A 20,160-nucleotide genomic window follows, 5' to 3' on the forward strand; every position below is an offset into this window, starting at 1 on the left:
CACGTAGCAATTTAAGGGAAATATTTACCAAAAACGAGGGGAAGGAATGTCTGCAAATGAGGCAGTAATGGACAGTTGCCCTTTATGTACTGATGGATTTCTCAATGGTTAAGTAAATTAAAGCAAATGCTAGAAAAATCAATAGGCCAGCATAGTCTCGGTTTTGCCTCATAGACTTCAGGACAGAATGACAGATGTGGTGTCTATGACCCATTTAAGTATTAATGCTTGAAAAACTGCTTCTGCATGCGAGGTTATAGGCTTAGAAACATTCTGCTGTATTAAATTACAGACAATAATATTTTTAAGTATATGTGGAATTTATATGTTTCGGTGAGGCTGTCCTTATGTGTCGCATTTATACTGGAAGATTAGTTGCCTAGTTGTTGCAGTCGCGCCATAAATCAGTTTGGGACGTTCCCACGCGGAAACATCTTCATAAGGCTGTAGTTGGAAGGTGAGGATGATGTGTCTCGAGCTTGCCTGTATGGGGAAGCGAAGATGCTCGGTAACACTCCGGGTGGAAAGCAAATTGGATTTAATTAAGAGGTAGATGCTCAGAGCCTTTGGAAGAACCCGTAAGATACCATTCCAGTGGGGCCTATGATTCAGTCGTTCTCCAGGGCCACGGGTGCCATAGCTTGCATTTGAACTGACACGGCTAGTTGACCGTCGCCGGGTGTGGAATTTTCGGGCTGTTCTAATGTTCTGAGGAGTGGACGTTAACCTCTGAGGGACAAGGCCGGCCTTTGGGTAGCACCACACAGGGTCCATTTTCCCCTCCGGTGTTGTTCCCGTTACCACCCTCAAGAGAAACGGTGTAGACGTGGGCACCTGCTGGTTGGTTGACCGCCGGTGGCAGGAAGATGACGAGAAGAGAAACGAGGCGCCGTGTACCGGAGTCCTGGCTTTCGGGAGCAAGGCTGGTTTTCGTAACCAGAATAGACGGGAGGGTTGAAGTCATCATCCTGGTAAGTTGGGGAGAAGGTGCCATTCGTCTGCCGGGAAGGGGTTGGGCTGGCGTGGACGTGACCTCCCTGCCTTACGCTGAGTGAGCCCAGACGGTGACTTGCTTCCTTCTCTGCCCGGGACACCGCGCACACCGTCCGGCCTGCCTCTCTGGGTTTTGGACATCAGTGTGTGCGGGTGCTAGGTAGGGTGACGACAGGTAGGGTGACGACAGGTAAGGTGACAATAGGTAGGGTGATGAATGCAGTCATTGGCGCTCTTGCTGGGTTGATACGGGGAGAAGTAGAATGATGAGTTAGATTCTTAGTTGAAGATGTCTTCTCCGTTTTAATTTTCATGCAATCTAGCGTCAATATTGTCCACGCTCCCTTGAGTCTGGGTCAGGGGATTTAGCAGTGGACACACCTGGAGGTTTAACGGACGTGTACATAGTAATTTTTTGAAAGTGGAAGTCTACCATCTGAAAAACCAGAAAGTAGAACTCTACAGAATTAAATTTTGTCTTGCTTCTTTTAAAGCAGTACTTCTTCTTTTTTTTTTTTTTTTTTTTTTTTTTTTTTTAAAGCAGTACTTCTTATCTCGTGTGCACTCAGATGATATGGGGAGCGGTCTTTCAAGGCAGATTCTGGTTCAGTGGGATGGGGCCTGAGACTTCTGCATTTCCAATAAGCTCCCAGCAGATACCGATGCTTCTGGGGCACAGACCGCGCGTAGCTCAGCAAGGATCTAAGGAACAGAAACGAGAGGATGGACTTTAAATGGAGAGATGCTGATTCTTTTTCTCCATCTTTGATTTTTATACTTTGATTCCCTCCCCCCCCCACCCCGCTTTGATGTTGAAACTTAACCCGTTATTTTATCATGTAAGTTGGAACCGAAGTGTTTCTGTTTTTCCTCTGCAAACCTGCAGTTCTTTCTCGGTGTACGAGAACTCTCTTTTGACTACCGAGGAGTTTTTATAAGGCGGGCTTTGTGTTTTAGAGCAGCTTTAGGTTCGCAGCCAAACTGAGGAACAGGTACGCAGATTTCCCCTGTATCTCCACCCGCCCCCCCGCCCCGGCCACCACCCCACGTGCATAGCCTCCCCACTCTCAGTGCCCCCCGCCGGACACGTGATGCGCCTGTGGTTGACACACTATTACCACCCAGAGTCCAAAGGCAGGGTTCGCTTTTGGTGTTGCATTTTCTACGGGCTTCGGATAAACGCACGTCGTGTGTCCATCATTATAGGATCACGCAGGCCGCTTTCGCCGCCCTAGATGAACAGCAGAGGGTCTTCGTCGAGCCTCTCTTGAATGCCCGGAAAGCTTCTGATCGACCAAGGACTCTGCCAACATCCGGACTTTGTCTTTTGGGCTCGTTGATAGTGCGCTTGTGTGTCCCGGAGGGTGGAGAGGTAGCTCGGAGCATGGAGCGGTACCGAACCTTGTGCTTCCCCTCCCTCTGGCCTTGGGGTCCTGGCGACGATGCGCCCTGATGGGTGTCATCACGGGCCAGGGGTGCACGCGGCCGTCGTGTCCGCTCCCCGGCTCCCTATTCTGGTCCCCCCCACCCCGACGGCCTTACTGAGCGAGCAACTGCGGAAACCATACGTACGTTTGAGGGAGCGATGCTTTTGTTTCTAGCAGTACCCGCCAACTTTATGTCTGCCCCAGGAAAGCCTTTCGTATTTCCACTACCTCGTGTACGTCGTCTGCCGTGGGCACTTGTCAAATCGCACAGCATCCCGGAAGATGGATTCGTTTGGGGGAAAGAAAAAAAAAAATCAGCTTCTGGAAAGTATGTCCTCTCCAGTTGGGCTAAGATCTAAGGAATTATTATAAGGACCACATACCTATTAATCATCGCTTAGCAGGTAAACTCTGTCACTCGTTAGAGTTCACATGCTGGATGTAGTTTCTTGAAATTAGGTCATTTATTTTGGTCTAAGTCATCGAGGATCAAAGGTCATAAGGAATCCAAAAGCCATTAGTCAGGGTTCTTTTCTGGACTCCTTAGATGTCATTGTGCGAGTCACCCATGGCAGCCCGGGCCTGGCCTGCTGTCAGGGAGCTGGCAGGGTGCCTACTTTATTTCCAGTTTGCATAGATAAAAAGCCAGAGCAAGCTACTCTCAGAATCACTATAAAAATAAGCTTACATAAAATCTCCATTTGAAATACAGTATGTGTGTGCCCCTGCATGCTCTCTCTTATGGAAGCCATGGGACCTAGAAATCAAAATTAGGAAGAGAGGCATACATTTGATGGCTCTGTGGCTTATTCTTTGTTTTGGCGAAGGCATTTATAATTCATTGCGAATTTAGCGAAGACCGGATTCTCACAAAGAATTGTGACGGCGACCCAAGTGTTTTTAATGCGCCAACGTAAAATAAAAACGGAAGCGCCGTTTCAGCCGTTGTCGAAAACACACGTCGCCAAGCCCCTCTTGATGACATCGAGGCGCGTCTGGCAGTCATGAGTTTACGCGTGTCAGGAGCGGTGGGAAGGAGATGTAGTCAAGTCAATTCATTTCCCCTCCCCGTTGAGCCCTGTGGGTCTCGGGCCCACACCTCAAAGTGAAAACATTATCAATTACCCAGGCGACAGGCGCCCAGGACCTAGTCCCCGAAAGCGTTCACGCCGGACCCGAGACCACGAGCGCTCAGCAGCATTCATCACCTCGGTGTTGGAGAGAGCCATTGAGTAAATGGTGGGGTGAATTTCTAGGGGGGGACTAGAAAGGCCAGATACACATGCATGAAATAGTGTAGAGTCGACGTTTTAGAAATCAAGCGATGAAAGCAAGTATCCCGTTTGATTGTAAACGGTTGTTAAGTACAAAGTAGTTAGTCTGCACGTGATCGTCCGTTAGTGATCGCGCCGCTGCAATATATCGATTACAGGTGGAACATTTTACACGAGAAAGCGGGATAGAGGGGAGATGTTAGCGTACCTTAAAGACCAGAAGGTTCAGGGCCCTACATCAAGCCTGCTGGGCTCTCTGCTTCCACACCCCCACCCCACACCTCAGTGTGCGACTGCTTTTGCTCTTGACATGGTCTTGCGTTCACAGTTGGCCAGATCCAGGGAGAGCTGAGGTCGAGGTCTGCGCGACCTCACCAGAGACGCTCCTGGGCACGGGGACAGAGCTCCTGGGCACGGGGTGCCACGCAGGGCCTCTGTCCTGGCACGGCGGCGACAGCGAGCGTGGGGCGGGGATGCACGTCGGGCTGGCGGGGTGGTGGCCGTGGGGCCTCCCGTCGGGTGCCTTCGGGTGTCCGGAGGGTGCGCAGACTCCTGGCGGGGCCTTCCGTGCTGGGAAGACGGGCTCGTTATTTTTCCACACCAGAAACGGAGGCCAAACTGCAGGCCACAGCTCCCTGAGCTCCGGGTGCCAATATACCCCGGGCCGTTGAGGTTTCTTTTATTTTCCAAGTAGGTTCAAAAGCTCTCTGCGCACCGAGCGCGGCCCCGGGCTCTCTAAGCTCCCTGAGACGGGCTCAGAGGGAGGTGGTGGTTGCAGTTTGTCGAAAGAACCAGAATGAGAATGTGAGACGGCTGCCAGAGCTCAGGGAAGAAGGCTGGGGTTGTGGGACTGCAAAGAAATGGGGTGGGGTGGGAGGTACTTTGGATTTTTGGAGGGAAACGCTGGTAGCTGACATGTGCCGTCCCCTGTGAGCGCCAGCGATGTGCCCGGGCGGGTCCTAGCAGCTGCCCACCTGCAGCACAGTGTGTGCACAGAAATCACGAGTAAAACCGAAATGACCAAAAGTCAATGTGCCCGTCATCTTCGTGCACCAGCTGTCCCAAATGATGTCAGTGAGTAAACGACCCCTCCTTGCTGGTGCACACGGCTCCCGCCCCACCTTCCCCTTGGTAGGCCACCGCTCGGCACCCTCATGCTTGGCACCCATTGAATTCCCACAGTGAGCCCCCAAAGGCGGTCCTGCTGGTCTCCTTATCCTACTGATAAGAAAACCAAGGTTCAGGGAGGTGACAACTGTTGCCCGAGGTAGCGCGATGAGAAGCGGGGCTTGGACTTGAATCAAGCGGGTCTGACCGTGGAGCACTCGCGAGTGGACATTTGATAACGAAGAGCATCAGAGGTGACTTCCCTGTTCACGTGGGGCACGTAGGGAGCAGGCACCTCCGCTGTCTAGTTGATGATAGAAAGGAAGTCAGAAGGAGGAACTGGTTTTAGGGGAAAGGTGAGAAGTTCAGTGTGGGATACCCTGTGGCCTTGGCGCCGGTGGGACAGCCACATGAGTCATTGGCCGATGGCTGGAAATGAGATTACTGGGTCTTTGTGAGCGCACACGTCTTTGGTGTTGCCGCCACTGAAGCCGAAGATGTGTTTGGAGTCATGGATCCAGGGAGTGCTAAAGGAGAGAAGGAGGTCAAGGGTGGAATTTGGTCAGTGCCTCGTCTGAAAGGCCATCTGGAGGGGAAAAGCTAGAGGAAGAGACAGGAGCACGCAGAGAGGTCTTCTGTCGAATGTGGAGGTGGGCTGAGCCCATGTCTGAGGGGCCTTCCAGCTCTAACACTTGAATAGTCTCAGAGAAGGGAGGAAGCCACAATGATAAGGATCCAAAGAGTCCATCCCCCAAGCGAGTCCTTGGTGGCCCTCAGACTGGCTCCTCTCCCGGTCATCCTCATCTCAGTTGATAGCACGGCCGTGGACCCAGAAACTCCAACCAGGAACCTAAGAGTCATCCTTGAAATTTCGGTCTTCTTTTCCCATCACGGAGAGTTGCTCACTCCCTGAGTCCCACCAATTCTCCCTTCTAAATATTCCTCCATTCTCTTATCCCTGTCTTGTCCCGTTGTCACCGCCTTGCCGTCTCCTGCTTACCTGTTTCCCTAATCAGCCTCCCTGCCAGGCGGCCTTTCTTACGAATAATCTCCTTTTGGCACCACAGTGATTTTTCTAAAATAACACTTGGCCAAGTCTCCCTCTACGTAAAATCCTGTGGTATTTCCTTCTCGGCCTTAGGATGCAACACCCTGGGCATACCGTTCAAGGACCCTTTGAGGTCTGACTCTGGCCCACTGAGCACCCGGGGTCCTCTCGTCCTTCCCACGCAGGCTTCTCACACCTTTGCTGCAGCCAAGCCTGAAGGCTTCCATCCCCCAGAGGTGCTAAATGGTCCTGGTCTCTGTGCACCTGCATGTGCTATTCCCTCACCCGGAATGCGTCCCCCCCCGCCCCCCGTGACCTTGTCCCCACTTCACATGCTTTCTTCTGCATCCTTCATGTTTTATTTCAACCATCCCTGCTTGGAGAAACCATTCCTGTCCCCTCCAGGAGAGAGAAAATGACCCCTGCTGCCAGACCCGCATAATACCTTGATGGTCATCTGATAGAGAGCACTTATCGTGGTGACTGTTTTATTTACGAGCAGCCTCCCTACCTGGAGGTCAGGATTGACCCTCTCATGTCTCTATCTTCAGAGACATATTGTAGGTGTCTGATAATATTTATTGACTAAATGAATGAGTGAGGTTTCAAAACAGAGGTGACCAAACCTGAGAATTTTTTGAAGTAGAAGGACTGGGAAGAGTCCTGGCGTGAGGCTTAGGACACCCTCAGTGACCTTCAAAAAGGCCATTCCAGCCCTTTGGAGGTGCAAGAAGTCCTATTACGAGGCAGGCGGGTGAGACCCCAGCAGAGGCAGCAAGGCGAGGTCCTTTCACGTTTGCTTGAGGAACACACTAAAGGATACCATTTTGGCAGTTTGAGGAACTGGGAACAAGAAGGGAAGGCTTTTCTTTGCTTTTCCTACAATTTAGGGGGAGGGAGATGCGGCTGTGTCTGCAGCTAGCATCGAATGGGGCTGCCTCTCATGGAGTTGCTCTTTTGTTCCGTGCAGCTTGTAAATGCACAGCCTAGTTACCCACCTGGAGAACAGAGAAGGAACCTTTGAAGACAAAAGCAGAAAGGTGCCGACTGATGGCATGAGGACGGAGACCTGGGTGGCGGTGGAGGGGTGGAGTGGAGAGAGCGATGGGCTGGCATCTGAGGCAGGGCTCAGCGGCCAGTGCGCGCCAGGCCAGGGGAAGGAGGGCGTCTTAGCAGAGACCAGGAACCAGAGTCGGCAGCTGGATGTCCAGCAAGTAGGACTGGGGGCCGGAGAGGAGTGGAAGTCACTGGGGAAAAGTAACTCTTGGGGCTGGGGGGGAGACAAAGAAAGAAGGTACTAGAACTCTCGCAGTGCCATTGAGAACACATGCAGAAACAGCACCGGATGCCGCGTGGTGACGCGGAGGGGTGAGACTTTCAGCAGGCCCGTTTCATAAGCAACCTGTCCTTCACACATTAAGGCAAAATTGTGAACTCTTTGTGGTTTTTCCGCAAGAAACATGATTGCGTTGCCCCCCCCCTTAAAAATTGTCATCATGGGAGAAAATCCATGGCGCCCAGCCCGAGGGTCCAGGTGGGCCCGGCGGCTGCACGCAGGTGGGGAGCGCAGGACGGCGAAGGCCTCATCCCGGCTTGGAGGAGGTCATCGTGCATTCGCCGCACATTGTCATTCAGTGGCAGTTGTGTGAGGAGTTTGCAGACTTGTTGATACGCTGGGAGCGGGCGCTCGGGGAAACCAGGCAGACGCGGCCGCCGCTGAGGGCAGACTTTGCTTCTTGCGGTGACGGACGAGAGGAAAGGGGGAACTGCCGGGTGGCCCCAACGCATCAGCGCACTGTTTAAACATATTTGAGCAACTGCAAAGGTTAAGCAGCAGGAAGGCCTCGGGTGCGCTTGGCGAGCCACGCGAGGCCGGGCCCGGGTGGGAAGGCGGCCGGCACGGCTCCAGAAGAGCCCACCACTGTCACTTTGGTTTGTCGGTAAATGACACACACCTGGCTCGTGGGGCCATAAGAAGGCGCCGCGCACACAGTGACAGCTCCTCGTGGTACCTAAGGCCCAGCTGGCTCAGGGTGAGCGCCAGGCCCCGAGGTGGCCATTTGACGTTGTGCTGTTGGAGCCGCCGGCCGCTGGCACGCTAAGGGGCTGAAGGGGAGATGGAGAGAAAGAGGTGGAGAGAGACATGGCCCGCGTCGGTCTCCCCCCTGTGTTTCAGGAAAAGGACTGAAGCTGAGCCTCCCGCCCGGCGCCGCCAGGCTATGTCGTGGCCGTGGCGGGAAGCCCGTGCCCAGCGGCTGGCCGGTTGCAGGCACCTCTCCCCTGACTTTGGGGTCAGCAGAGCGCCGTGCACGCAGCTCCACGACGCATAAAGGCGAGGGTCGTTTCTAGGACAGATAATTGAACATTAATACTCGCTGACACTGTCGAAGGAATGATATGTCAACCTGACAGGGCCTGTGTGCTTACATCTGCTGATTGGCTGCAGACGAAGGCTCTGTGTGGCAGGATCAGACCCCAGGCCTGACTGCAGCAGGGCCAGGATGACGCGGCCATTAATCTCCAGCTGCCATCTTGGGCCAAGGTAGCGCCCGCGCCATCACACCACACCCTGTGCGGGGCTGGCAATGTCACCTGCCGTGTTTCAGAGCTTCGAGGTATGGCTCTCGGTCAAAAAACACCACTGCTGGCTCTTGGTTTGTGTCATCTCACCAGAATTTTTGGTGGGCAGATGTCTCCTTTCTTTGCCCCTCCCTCCCTTCCTCTCTCCCTCCCTCCCTCCCTCCTTGCTTGCTTCCTTCCTTCCTTCTTTCCCTCCATCCTTTCTTCCCTCCTTCCTTCCTTCCTTCTGAAATTAGCTATACATCCTCAATAAATGGGGAAGTTTGGGTGGCCAGCAGGAAGGTTCTGAGGTGCTGTGTCTTTTGTCCCTATGGGAGTTGGTTTTGATGAGTTTCTGGTTTCCTGATCCACCATAGATATGCAGTGTAATGAAGAAATCAAACAAGAATTAAACTGAAGTTACTTGCTGTGATTTATTTTTTCGATTCTCGACAAAATATTAAACCCTGTAGGCAGATTTCTGAACGGAGGGAAAAAGGTCTATGCAATTATTTTCTTATCCCTGAAATCACATGAACAGCACTTTCCTGCCTCATTTATAATAAATCTTTAGTGAGTTAATCCCATTGCTCCAGTAATTCCACAGCCAACACTCTTCAGAACATGTAGCCATTCGAAGAAGAAAAACATGGAACGGTCAAGAGGCCTCTGACGCTTACCCCAATTGTGCCTTCTTGAGATGGGGCACTCTGGTGGTAGTTACTCAGTGGAGGTTTCCACTATGTAAAATGTCATAAAATAGGGCTCCTGAGAGCAGCCATTATCACTTATTGGTTAACATCACAGATTTTTTAAATCCCAGTTGCATTGGAGCCATGAAAAAAAAGCTTTCATCTGTAAAATCTAGTTTCCCTTTGTTATTAAAATAAATGAAGCCATTAAACAAAATATGTGCATGTAATAGTCAAGTCCATCATTTGGCATCATCAAAATGATGGAATTTTGCATTTTTATCCATCAGTGCTGCCATCTTAGATGTGAGGTGCAGATCCAAACGTGCGGGGGGTTTCTGAAACTTTATGTCCTACTACATGTATTTCTCTCCTTAGTTGGCTTATTTATATATTTATATGGACCTCCTTAAGTAAAAACTAGAATTCTGTTTAAAAAAGGCTAAAAGAATGACAGCACTTCCCACCCACTGTCCCCCTCTCCCTCCCCTCCAGCACATCCTGTGACCAAATTAATTAATCGTAACTATTGATGAGCTCATATTGTGAGCGAGCTGGAATTGAAATAATTTCCAAATACTTTATTTCCAAAGGTTTGTTTTTAATTACAGCGGCATTTGGTTGGCATGCAAGGGCGAGTTCTCACTCTTGATCTATCCTAGCTATAGCCCAGGCCAAAAGATTCTCCACTCCCTTTTCTCGAGAGCACACTTTTCTGCCAAATGTGGCGCTCATCCCCTGCCAAGGAAGGTGGGCAAATTGCCACTTCTGACTTCCAGCCACCAAAAGACAAAGGCTCTCAACATCCCTAAGTCCAGTGAGCCAGAATGGGCCTCACACCTTGAAGGTTCCGGATTATTGATTTTTTTTTTCCTCCAAAGACTTTATAATATGGAATATTTTCTCAGTGCCTCCGTCAGCCCCCAAGGGTGATTTAGGCACTTACAGGAGTGTGTGAACCCTCGAAGGCCACTGGAGGGTCATTTAAGTGTCCTCACTCATCTGTCTGAGGCCTGAGCACATCTCCACACTGTCAATCTGGCATCCTGTATCTTGCTTTTTCAGCCTTCTCTTTTTTACACTCTTCAAGGAAGAACGGAGTAATTATTTATTTACCTCAGTGAAGCTCAGATAAATCCAAGAGGGGTAATAGCTGAGTGTCAACCATCTGATAGGGAAAACATAACCTCTTTTCCTTTTAGCAGGACCAGCCCTATGAATCGTGGAGAATGTACATATCCTCCACGTAAACTGTGCAAATTGAAAATGCAGAGCTTCTTTAAAAACTATGAAGAATTTTAAAGAGAAGGAAGGAAAGAAGAAGGGAAGGAAGGAAGGAAGGAAGGAAGGAAGGAAGGAAGGAAGGAAAGGAGGAAGAAAGAAAGAAAGAAAGAAAGAAAGAAAGAAAGAAAGAAAGAAAGAAAGAAAGAAAAAAAGAAAGGGAAAGAAAGAAAATGGGGGCACCTGGGTGGCACAGTCAGTTGAGCATCTGATTCTTGATTTCTGCTCAGGTTGTGATCTCAGGGTCGTGACTCAAGCCCCAAGAAGGGCTCTGTGCTGGGCAGGGAGTCTTCTTAGGATTCTCTCTCTCCCTCTCCCTCTGCCCCTCTTGCTTGTACACATGCGTGCACTCTCTCTCTCTTTCTAAAATAGATAAATAAATCTTTTTTAAAAAATTAAAATAAATTAAAATTTAAAAATCACAATTATGAAGAATTTTGAGATGGTAACAGCCACACATTAAACCAGGAGTGGGACCCTTCTATGTGGGGGCCCTGTGTGATTGCCTTTGAAGGTGGCCCTGCCTTTAGATATTTTGGAAGTGAGTTTGTCCAATAAAGATAATTGCAGGAAAACATTAAAACCTAATTTAAATTCTAAGGGGGGGAGGAGACTGATTAACTCCAGGGGAGAAAACTACTAGAATTATCTAATCTGATCTTTTTCACGACAAATTGCAAATTATATATGTTTTATGTGTATTTCCATGGATTAGCCCAACCTTTAGGGTCATCACCAACTCAGTTACTGTCTACTAAGCACTAGATATACGCTACGCACTCTGCTGAGCAATTTGACGTATGTTGTCTCATCCGATGGCTGCCAGTTTTGTCATGCTCGTTTGGCCAACAGGGAAGCTGAGGCTTCTAGGACTGGAATGCTTTGATCAAGCTCACACAGTTTGTGGTTGGGTCCCAGGACTTAACTTCCAGCTATTTAACTAAATCAGTACACCTAACTGCCCCTCTGGAAACCAGTAACTCTTAAAATGTTTTCCTTTTGTCAATGTGTAACTATGTCATCGAAGCAGAAATGGGCCTAATGATCACTCTCCTATGCTCCATGGGTTACACATGGGTCTAAGTTCTCTTAGAAAGTGATTTAGGAAGGGGCAGTTAGGCCTCTTGTGTATGTAATTAGCATCCTGTGTCACACGTGAAATGGCAAAGACAGACACAATCAATAAAACAAAACCTTCTAGCTGTTCCAAAGAGAAGCACACTTCCTACCCCTTGAGTAAGGCTATTTCTTTCCCAGAAAAGCCTGCTCTGGAAGGGCCAAATCCCAGTTGGATCACTTACATAAGTTTTATTCGAAATGATGACACCCAATTTGAAAGGTATTCTCCTTTGTCTGGTGTTAGCCTGTGCTCTTGGTTCCATCCTGCATAGAGAACGATGCCCATTTACCCATTAAAACAGAGGCCGGGGCCACTGACTCACAGTAGATTTCTGACAGATGTGGTTGTAGCTATTTTATCATCAACAAGGTACACTTTGAGCTTTGGTAGAGTGTAAGTGTAAGGGCGACGAAATGGAATTCCAGGAGGCTGGGCTCCAGGTCCAAGAGCTACAACTTCCTGGCCATGTCACCTGCCAGGTGTACGCTGGGAATCTTGTGTTTTTCTCGTATACAATGGAGGCAATGACGCTTATCTGTCCTTCCAGACTTGCCCGATAATTGTAAAGCTCAAATGTGGTAAAATATAATGAAAAGCCTTTGAAGATGTAAAGTGTTATAAAGGGATCCCCCCAAACTCAAAGTCTTAAACCAAAGTTTGAGCCTTTGCATTGCTCAAGTCATTGTGTTTTATGTGTATTTCCATGGATTAGCCCAACCTTTAGGGTCATCACCAACTCAGTTACTGTCTACTAAGCACTAGATATACGCTACGCACTCTGCTGAGCAATTTGACGTATGTTGTCTCATCCGACGGCTGCCAGTTTTGTCATGCTCGTTTGACCAACAGGGAAGCTAAGGCTCCTAGGACTGGAATGCTTTGATCAAGTCAGCTTTCATTGAATACCTTTATTTCTGCCAACTTTGTCTTATAATGTTGTTGATGGCAGGTCCGGCTCTTTCTCCCACCCACCTAAGATGTTCCATGAACATCTGTGAGATCTGTGAGAACCGCCCCCACCCCCCAAAATACACCCGCAGCATGCTAGCATGTCCCTGTCCCATTAGATTGGACAACTGAGAAAATATAATTCGTGCAACAAATACGGGGGATCTGCCCCAATTTTGACTAAGACTCTTCCCTGTTGTATAATCTACTCTGGAGACAGGCAGGGACTTCACATCAGTCAATGCTTTGGGAAGTTAAAAAGGGTTTGCTTAAGAAGGTTCATAAAGATAAAGGTAATCTTATTACTAAAACAATTTGAAGTTTTTAGGGTGGATTTTTTTTTTTTCCTTAAGGGGAAATTCTCTTTAGTTTGATTGTAAGATAAGAGTTTTGTTGTTAACCAAGATAAAGTATAGTGCTGAATAATCTCTTAAATTAAAAATTGAAGTGTATGTTACAGAGAATAGACATAATTAAATAGCTCAGACTACAATGGGTGAAGAAAAAAGAGTTTTCATGAAAATTAGCTTAGTAAAGGTAAATTGCATTTGAATCTTAACTTCAGATCTGGGTGCGCTGCTATTTGGCATATGTTGAATTGATAATGCCTGTGTGTTAAAGAATTCTGATTGTTTCTTTTGCCTCTCTCACAGCTTATAAAAATGCAAGCAGACCCACCTAATGAATATTAATAGGAATGATGTCTAGATAACACATAAACCCCCTGGATCTGTGGACTTTGGATGGAGTAGTCAGAGAGGATTTCTGTGGCTTTATTTAATACCAAATTTACATACTTTTAAAGAATAAACATCATCTTAATATTTTAATATCAATATTCCAAAGTGGAGATTTTGGTGAAATAAAAAGCTTAATTTTCCTTCCCTGAACATATTCACCAAGGTCTACATTTTAAGAGACAGGAAACTGTTAGCTAAAAAAGAAATTAACTTAATCCCCCTTCATTAAGTTCCAGTCTTTTTTTGTTACTTAGAGACAAGTAATAATTATACCCGCAGCAATGCAAAGCATGTTTTACACTTTTGTTATACAAAAGAACTGCAGTTGTTAAGGTGACAGCAAAAGAAAATGAGAACATTGATAAATACTGATATATATATATATATTTTTTTTTCCCCCCTAAATCTTCCCTGACTCTTGAAAGTAAATCTCACTCAGGTGTCTGAGCGGCATTTTAATTCATTAACAGCAAAAATTACACATGTGATTTTAGAAGATGTCAATCAAGTAGCTAAACAATATTTTCCCGGCTAAGGTTATAAACACAGCAGCTAAGTGGGTGGAAGAGATCGAAAATGACTATACGTCTCGGTTCTTTTAGCAAGCATAAAAGGTGGGTATTTTGTTTTCAAGCTGGTATTTTTTTGGGGGATGGAACTTTTAGCACATACACAGTAAATCTCAGCAGTGTATATTATTTGAAGCACATGTGCTCTCTCTCTCCCTCTCTCTCTCTTGCTCTCCCCCCACCCCCCCTGCTTCTCTTTGACATTTGAAAAGACTTTTAAAATTTTAGCTTTACAAAAGGAGGGGGGAATCATTAAAATGTAGTTTGTACCATTAGATTCCATTATTTGTCATCTTTATGGCTGTTCTATAGTTTTCCCCGCACCTTTAATGGTAAGCTTGGTCAGGAGAGGTGAGCGGGAATGTGCACATCCTTGGCTGCGGAGCTGCTGACAGTGTCTGCTAGCTGGGCTTCCATCCACGTCCCTGTAGATTTTAATGTCCCCACAGACTGCTGGCAGCCTGCTTCCAGCTGTGGCAGGCATGATGCAGTGAATTGCTTTTGAATGTTCTTTACTCAAATAGGCAGTAATTACAAGCTTAAAGAGGTTTAGTGGTCCAGTAAACTACATAATCACCCCTGAATTAGCCCGGGCTCATCAGTCGCAGTCCAGCAAGCTCGAGGCTGCTGTTTGTATGCAGCCTTGATCACATAGCAACCTGATCAGCAGGTGTGGAACAGCCAGCGTCCCCCATAAACACAACTGTCTACTGGGGACAATGATCTCTAATGAGATGAGGCTACACCATCACTGTAATTTAAGTGGGAAAATTAGCACGAAGAATGAGAACCGGTTCCAGGGGTCTTTAGTCATATTGGGAGCGGCACGAAACCTTCCTCTCGCTCTCCCTCTCTCTCCCCGTCTCTATACTCCGACTCTCAAAAATCTCCTCAGCAGATACACCATTTGTGCTTCTACCTTATGGACGCTTTCTCCTTTATGCACGTATTTTTCCTGGACGTTTAATGCCGGACGGGGCGTCCATAAGAGCAACAATGATCACTGATTACCGTCAACAGACTCATTCCGAATATGGTGTCATTGTGTCTCATCCTCCTTGTCTTTTCCCTTAATGGTTTTGAAACCTCTTTACTTTTATTTTATTTATTTATTTATTTATTTATTTATTTATTTATTTATTTATGGTGTTTTTAACGTGGAAAAGTGTTCTTCAGGTTGGGGATAGGTCTGCCCTTAGCTGACATGCTCTCTGAAAGAGTAGAGATGAGCTGCATGTGGATTGGAAAAGATCCTCACTTCCTTGGAGTTTATTACAATAATAATAAAAAAAATCAGTCGTGAACTTCTTTCCCTCCCCCGACTCCACCCATTAGAGAAAAGGCCCAGGATGGTGTGCCATTGTTTTGTTTTATCTTTATGTCAGGGTGACATTCTTGGGAAAGTGGTCTCCTTTATCCTTCCTTCAGTCCTGTGCTGAGCTCCAGAAGATGGAGAACTTGAATTTCATCACCTCCCAGTGGGAGTGGGAAGGGAACTTTTGTGACAAATAAGCCCGATGAGAACAGCATTGGGTGGATTCTGGAGAAACTTTGGGGGGGAAATTATAGTTAAGAAAGACTTACTAGGATAACCCAATAATTAGGAGCGTGGGCTGCAGAACTAGACTGCCTAGGGCTCCATCCACGTTGCAAGTAGGATACGCCGTGCCTCAGCTTCCTCATCCCTTACATAAAGGAAAAAACACCTCGTAGGCTTGTTATACGGATTAAATGAGTGAATACTTGCAAACCATTGAGAACATTGCCTAGCACGGAGTAAGCACTATGTAGACAGCACTTAAATAAAGTAAATAAAAGCAGCAATGGTTTGGGGTTTCTAGGACTGAGTGAGAAGGATGCGTACTTATTGAGAGAAGGCTGCTGGTTTTCTGGTGTTTACCTGAAGCCATCTACTTATAAATGCTGGTTGAGGCATTGTGGGTGTCTCTGACTTCAATAGCACTCGTTCATTCATACAACAAATATTTATTGGGCACACAGAATTGTGAGCTACCTGCACCGTGAATGAGAATAGCATTTGTATGTTTTTATTAGTAACCTCCTAAAATGTAATGATTTCCACATGTAATTTGACTCACCTTTGATTAAGAATCACATAAGGAATGAAAGCGATTAGGAAAAAAGACCTCACAAACCCCCAAACAGACACAACAACTTATTTCAAAGGAGACAATTAAAAAATATATATTTTATTTATTTATTTGAGAGAGAGAAAGAGAGAGAGGGAGCAGGGGAGAGCGGCAGAGGGAGAAGCAGACTCTCCGCGGAGCAGGGACCCCGGGATCGTGACCTGAGAGCCCAAGGCTGATGCTTCACCCACTGAGCCACCCAGGCGCCCCCAAAGCAGACAATTTAAGGTATATTGTCATGGGTTTGTATGGAATAGCAGGCATTCCTTGTGCACAGGGCACCCCCGGCCCTGTATCCATAAGCCATGTTACAGACACGAATAAAGTGAGAGATGTATTCATTCCACTGAGTTTTGTATCTTGTAGCCAAATCTATGATCGCTTCCATTAACAGGACCGAGTTGTAGAAAGAAAAGACATAGACACACCTGAGTATAGTAGCTTGGTCATAACGTAGTGATCATCCTGTATATTCACGATTAACTCATCGCGGAGGAGTGGGACTGCTGCACCGTCACTTAAAATACAGAATAGTGGGGCGCCCGGGGGGCTCAGCGGTTGAGCGCCTGCCTTCAGCTCAGGGTGTGAACCTGGGGTCCCGGGATCGAGTCCCATGTCGGGCTTCCTGCGTGGAGCCTGCTTCTCCCTCTGCCTGTGTCTCTGCCTCTCTCTCTGGGTCTCTCATGAATAAATAAATAAAATCTTTAAAGATAGGTAGATAGATAGATAGGTAGATAGATAGATAGATAGGTAGGTAGATAGATAGGTGATAGATAGATAGATGATAGATAAAATACAGGGTAGTTTGGGAGTGAGTCTTCCCAGCTTGTACATCCCACCACATTGGTGGCGACCAAGTTTCAGATCCCAGCTCTACTTCCGACCAGCTGTGTGCACTTGAGAACGTCATCCGTGCGTTCTGTGCCCGAGTCTCCCCATCTGTGAAATGGGCATAATAGTTGTGCCTGCCTCCTGAGGTTAGGAAGGATCACGTGTAAAACATTTGGAACAGTGCCTGGCACATCCTCAGTCCCTAATTCCTGTTATCATTACGGCTTCTCTTACGAATACTGCTGAGCTATTCAACAAAATCCCTTCGTATGGATGCTGGAAGGAACACGTGGGATAAGGTTGTGGGGAGTCCCCTTTCACCCCAGGGCTCCAGCTCCGCCCCTCAGTGTTTGCCTCCGGGGCAGAGGCAGTGGGCGCACGGGCGGGGGTGGTGAGTGGCCGAAAAGCAGCTCTGTCCTGGTTCACAGCTGTTGGAATGCAGAGAAGCCTTCGGTCACTGTTGGCCACAGTTAAGAACTTAGGTCATCCCAGGGCGTGACCCCGGGGTCCTGGGATCGAGTCCCACATCGGGCTCCCCGCCGGGAGCCTGCTTCTCCCTCTGCCTGTGTCTCTGCCTCTGGGTGTCTCTCATGAATAAATAAAGAAAATCTTAAAAAAAAAAAAAGAAAGAAAGAGAGAAAGAAAGAGAAAGAAAGAAAGAAGAAGAAAGAAAACAGAACTTAGTTCATGCTCCATTATGTATTTGGTTTTAAGATATAGCTTAAAATAGGGGATGGAGACTGGGACGGGACATCCGTGGGAGTACAGCCAGGTGGAAAAACTCAGGGGAGGGCAGACCTGGCCCGAGAACTAAGTTGCTGAGAGCGATCGTGCATGTGTGTGGGTGCGTGTGTGTGTGTGTGTGTGTGTGGGTGTTTGACCCAGCCAAACCTCAGCTTCCGCACCTGTGAAATGGAGCCAAGCGTAGTCCCCACTCATCGGGGTTGCCAAGAGCGCAGACATGACCCACGTAACGTGTCTGTCCTTCCTACAAACAGTAAGGGCTCAAATGAGCTGTGATTTAAAATGATTTGAAGGGGGCCCCAAAGTGAAGCATGACTTTTCTCCCCATCCCCCGCAAAACCCCTGCTCCTCCCACTATGTTTCTCTTTTTTTTAAAAAAAAAAATTGTATTTGAGAGAAAGAGAGAGTGAGCACAGCAGGGGGAGGGGCAGAGGGAGAAGCAGACTCCCCGCCGAGTAGGGTGCGGCTTATGGGGCTGGATCCCAGGACCTGGGATCATGACCGGAGCCAAAGGCAGATGCTTACCAAGACTGAGCCACCCAGGCGCCCCCCACCCTGTTTTTCTTATTGGCCTTTTTGTGTTTCCTTTTATAGCCATGGTCTTCTACCAAGAGAATCAATATTCAGGGAGTTCATTAATAATCATAACTATTCAAAATAATTTTAGCACTCTTCATGAATTTTAATACTTTTAGGAGGAGGGTATAAGTAATTGCTAATTTACAGTCTAAATTTTATGCTTTAATGCATATCCTTAAAAATCCTCCCGAAACATATATAGAGAGACATATAGCTACTAGGGAATAGATCTAAAACATTGTCACTGTTGTAGAATTGCAAGCAACTTTAAAAAAAAATCCTCCGTGCGAAGGACTGTGAAATCCCAAATATATAAGCATTTGGGGTTTTTGTTGTTGTTAGTGTTTTGATTTTATAGTTATTTGATATTTACAAGAAAGTAAAAGGTCAGCGAGATGAGACAGGCAAGGTAGTGGCCTCTGGGCCTCTTACAGTGGACTGGAAAGCAACGTTTTCAATGCCGTGTGTCATCCAGGTAGCCTCATCAATGCAAAAGTAAAGATCGCTGTGAAATATCTTCCAACTTTTCCTTCCACGCTTCTGTCATTTCCACGAGATGATAAGATGGAGTTTGGAGATTCCCACCTGACTTCCCCACTTGCCTCGCCCCACCAGCAACTTCCTACAGCTGCTCCTGGAGAGACCAGAAATCAGAGGGGCTGTCTGGAAAATGGCTTGACGAGGCTTCGAGAGAAAGCCAGGGCGAGCAATCAGTGGCGCACATTTCATCGGAGCAGCGAGGCAATCGAAGCGCGTTGGTGGAGAATTAAAAAAGCAGGTCGAAGTCCTGTGACTTCACTGATGATGCTCCAAACACTCTTGGCTTCTTAGCCAGTCCCGGGCAGCAGCACCGGTTCTTCTTTTGATTCCAGCAAGAGTGAGGATGCAGGACTCCACTACTATGCATTCAGGCTATGTTCTTCCCACTGCACGATGCCCTGCTTTTGTAATGCAAATGGGAGGCACAAAGTGTCTCTTTGATAATGTGCAGTCAAAAGACAAAAAAGCATTCACTGAAACAGTAAAACTAATTCATAAAGCTGAAAGACAATAGGGAAGCATTATGGATTTTTTTTTTTTTTTAAGGAAAAAAGTATCCTGGATCAACGTAATTGTCACAGTGTAAAGCTATTCATAGTCAATGCAGAAGGGGAACAGGGCTGCAAGTTTACTTAAACTGGGAGAAGTTTCTGGAGGCCAACAGAAATTCTATCAAGCAAATACAAATATATTTGGTTAGCAAGTCTCCTCCGCTGCTCTTCGGAGAGGTCAGATCTATAGCTATATAGCTAGTTGTTTTGATTTAGACCCACCGTGTTCCCTTAGTGTCAAAAACCCCATAGAAGTTTTAAAAGAACACAGAGATCTAATGGTTAAAAGCCATATGGTAGCTTTTTTTTTTTTTTTTTTACTTTCAAGGGAGTATCTCTCCATCACATACCAGAGTTTAGCTCAAGGTCAACTTATATTAATGCATTAAACCTAGCTGTGGGGGAGGCAAAAGGGCTAGAGGAAGAAGAATAAAAGAAGTCCCAAAATTGTTCTTCCGACATTATTCAGCCAAGCAACAGAGAGCATCGCCTGGATAAGGGATACATTGCACAGTCGCCGTCATTTGTCCTCTTAGACGGGCTCCCACGGTACCCAGGCCCATACCTTTTAAAGTATAGCATGTAACATTTTGCTTGGAAAATTGCTTCCACCTCTATTGCTTTGTTATAGCTGTTTCTGCAGTTTCGGTACAGAGGCAGTTGTGTGTCACAAGAAATTACTAATCTGAGGCTTGAGCAGGGGCAGCGTAGCCTTCCATTATCTCACCAGCGAGCTCTGTACAGGATTATTTTCAAATTTTCTGCGGCCATTACAATGTGCTGTTGGAGTGGGCGAGGCAGGGAGGGAGGGGAGGTTATTGAAACTCGGTTACCAGGGCAGATAAGATAAAGTTCATCACCGTCTTGGCATCCACCTTTGCAGTCAGGGGTGGAAAATTTGATGAAAGGCGTACATTTGGTCAAGGATATCGTTAAGATAGAAGACTGGACATTTTCCATCTGTGTGTGTCCCGAAGAGTTGGGTTTTTTTTTTTTCTTTCTTTTCT

General features: G+C 47.2%; 1 protein-coding gene across 3 annotated transcripts in view; it reads left to right on the forward strand.

Moving 5' to 3' along the window:
- The window catches only part of MEIS1 (Meis homeobox 1), a 136,011-nt gene that overhangs the window by 84,653 nt on the left and 31,198 nt on the right, over positions 1-20,160 (forward strand). The gene's annotated exons all lie outside the window — the stretch shown is intronic.

Source organism: Canis lupus, chromosome 11 (genome assembly GCF_048164855.1).
Source record: "Canis lupus baileyi chromosome 11, mCanLup2.hap1, whole genome shotgun sequence".
In the NCBI taxonomy this organism is placed as follows: Eukaryota; Metazoa; Chordata; class Mammalia; order Carnivora; family Canidae; genus Canis; species Canis lupus.